The sequence below is a fragment of the Zeugodacus cucurbitae genome, unplaced genomic scaffold (assembly GCF_028554725.1).
Source record: "Zeugodacus cucurbitae isolate PBARC_wt_2022May unplaced genomic scaffold, idZeuCucr1.2 ctg00000225.1, whole genome shotgun sequence".
Classification (NCBI taxonomy): Eukaryota; Metazoa; Arthropoda; class Insecta; order Diptera; family Tephritidae; genus Zeugodacus; species Zeugodacus cucurbitae.
In genome coordinates, this window is record NW_026530863.1 from 25,001 (window position 1) to 28,274 (window position 3,274).

Here is a 3,274-nt window from a genome sequence, read left to right on the forward strand (position 1 = left end):
ATTTAAAGTTTGAGAATAGGTTAAGGTCGTTTCGACCCTAAGGCCTCTAATCATTCGCTTTACCAGATAAGATTATTTTACATAATATTTAAATGCACCAGCTATCCTGAGGGAAACTTCGGAGGGAACCAGCTACTAGATGGTTCGATTGGTCTTTCGCCCCTATACTCAATTCTGACAATCGATTTGCACGTCAGAACTGTTTCGGTCTTCCATCAGGGTTTCCCCTGACTTCAACCTGATCAAGTATAGTTCACCATCTTTCGGGTCACAGCATATATGCTCAAGGTACGCTCCAGTTAGAGGTATAAATAATAATAAATTATCATTATACATAACTATATGGAACGCCCCGGGATTGAATTAATAGTAAAATATTTCACTAAAAATTAATCCCATTATATAAAAGTTAAGTTAATTTCGCCATTAGGTTTAATATAACCCAATGACTTGCACATATGTTAGACTCCTTGGTCCGTGTTTCAAGACGGGTCCCGAAGGTATCCTGAATCTTTCGCATTGTTAATCATATAAATGCATACAATTAATATTAAAATCAATGATAATAATATTATTGTAAAATTCAAAAGAATTTAAGCATTATATATGTAAAATCTATCAACACTTTATCAAATCATCAGTATTTATTCTATGTTAATAAGCTAAAAGCAAATTAATTTGAATAAACTTAACACCAATGATCTTTTGATAAATATTTTATTATGTTAATAGATTACAATGTCCTTATATGAAAAAAATGCACACTATTACTATAATATTATAAATATCACAGTTATAATGATGAATTTTTCATAATGGATATTCAGGTTCATCGGGCTTAACCTCTAAGCAGTTTCACGTACTATTTAACTCTCTATTCAGAGTTCTTTTCAACTTTCCCTCACGGTACTTGTTTACTATCGGTCTCATGGTTATATTTAGTTTTAGATGGAGTTTACCACCCACTTAGTGCTGCACTATCAAGCAACACGACTCTTTGGAAATATCTTTCTAGTAATCATTAACGTTATACGGGCCTGGCACCCTCTATGGGTAAATGGCCTCATTTAAGAAGGACTTAAATCGTTAATTTCTCATACTAGATATTAAGATATTCCATACACTGCATCTCACATTTGCCATATAGACAAAGTGACTTAGTGCTGAACTATTTTCTTTTCGCTCGCCGCTACTAAGAAAATCCTTGTTAGTTTCTTTTCCTCCCCTCATTAATATGCTTAAATTCAGGGGGTAGTCCCATATGAGTTGAGGTTGTATAAAAATATTTATATTTATTTTATATTTTAGCTTTTTGCTATTTTAAAGAAACATACATAATTATTTCTTAACACCAATATAATTTTCTTAATAATAAATATTCAATCTTTTCATCCCGTACTACTTACTTCATTATAACAACAATATTATTTTCTTGGTTTTTTACATTTAAGGCAATCCTAGAATAAAATAATATTTTATGCTAGACGTTCCTCTAAATGTATATATTATTTGAAATAATAATATTGAAATTTTATTGTTTTTGGGAATACTAAGATTCTTATTTATTATAAAATTTCGTTCAAATATGAGGTGTTCAAGAATATATTTTCTATATTTCTTTTTATGCTATTAATATTATGGATTGAAAAATACAATCCAGTAATATACCATGTGCTTAAATTCTTTTAATTGACTAAAAGAATAAGCAACTAATTTAGCATAGTCTTACAACCCTCAACCATATGTAGTCCAAGCAGCACTTTAAAATTAATTAAAGTACATAACAGCATGGACTGCAATATGCGTTCAAAATGTCGATGTTCATGTGTCCTGCAGTTCACACGATGACGCACAGTTAGCTGCGTTCTTCATCGACCCATGAGCCGAGTGATCCACCGCTTAGAGTGATAATTTTTTGTTTATTTTAATTTAACGTCAAGAGTTTTTAATTTATTGAAAGAATAACATTTCGTTTTCGTATATAATATATAAATTATTTTAAAACATCTTTCAATAAATTGTAATTTTCAACCCAAACATTTACAAGTTGCGCATGTCTTAGTCCAACAAAAACAGTAATTCCTTTTTTATTACATTTTATTTAATTTCTATATATTTTTAAGGAATTACACGTTAATGAGAACAAATTAACTTATCATTTATATTATTTTTATAAATAATAAGTACAACTATATATGTTTAAAGGTTTGTTGCGTTCAAATACAATGTATGCGATATAATTTTCATTATACTACAATACAAGGAGTAAAAAAAAAAAGAAAAAAAAGAAAAACATTCAAATAAATGAATGAAAAGAAAAAAAAGAAAATAATTTTTCTTTTTTATTCTTTTTTTGTTTGTTTGTTTGTTTGTTTGTTTGTTTGTTTTTTTATAATATTTACGGATAGGAACACAATAATGATCCTTCCGCAGGTTCACCTACGGAAACCTTGTTACGACTTTTACTTCCTCTAAATAATCAAGTTCGGTCAACTTTTGCGAAACAACCGTGAAACACAAGGCGTCACAGTGATCACGTCCGGAGACCTCACTAAATAATTCAATCGGTAGTAGCGACGGGCGGTGTGTACAAAGGGCAGGGACGTAATCAATGCGAGTTAATGACTCACACTTACTGGGAATTCCAAGTTCATGTGAACAGTTTCAGTTCACAATCCCAAGCATGAAAGTGGTTCAGCGGTTTACCCGGACCTCTCGGTCTAGGAAATACACGTTGATACTTTCATTGTAGCGCGCGTGCAGCCCAGGACATCTAAGGGCATCACAGACCTGTTATTGCTCAATCTCGTTACTGCTAGACGCAATTTGTCCATTTAAGAAGCTAGTGTCCTTATAATGGGACAAACCAACAGGTACGGCTCCACTTATATAAACACATTCAAACACTTGCACATTCAAGATGAACTCATGAATGAAGGCTATATAAGCTTCAACACCATAATCCTGAAAGCATCTATTTAATATATTTGAGTCTCGTTCGTTATCGGAATTAACCAGACAAATCACTCCACGAACTAAGAACGGCCATGCACCACCACCCATAGATTCGAGAAAGAGCTATCAATCTGTCTTACACGCTTATGTTCGGACCTGGTAAGTTTTCCCGTGTTGAGTCAAATTAAGCCGCAGGCTCCACTCCTGGTGGTGCCCTTCCGTCAATTCCTTTAAGTTTCAGCTTTGCAACCATACTTCCCCCGGAGCCCAAAAGCTTTGGTTTCCCGGGAAGCGACTGAGAGAGCCATAGTAGTAGCTA

The 3,274-nt window shown here is 32.9% G+C and overlaps 2 non-coding genes across 2 annotated transcripts in view; both read right to left on the reverse strand.

Annotated features, from left to right (window-relative positions):
• Positions 1-1,275, reverse strand: part of LOC128924041 (large subunit ribosomal RNA) — a 3,984-nt gene extending 2,709 nt beyond the window's left edge. The window contains exon 1 of the ribosomal RNA XR_008472742.1: positions 1-1,275. This exon is cut by the window's left edge and continues 2,709 nt beyond it. This is a non-coding gene — a ribosomal RNA (large subunit ribosomal RNA).
• Positions 1,276-1,728: 453 nt separating this feature from the next.
• LOC128924043 (5.8S ribosomal RNA) lies at positions 1,729-1,907 on the reverse strand. The gene has a single exon (XR_008472744.1). It is a non-coding gene; the product is annotated as a 5.8S ribosomal RNA (ribosomal RNA).
• Between the last annotated feature and the right edge of the window lie 1,367 nt (positions 1,908-3,274).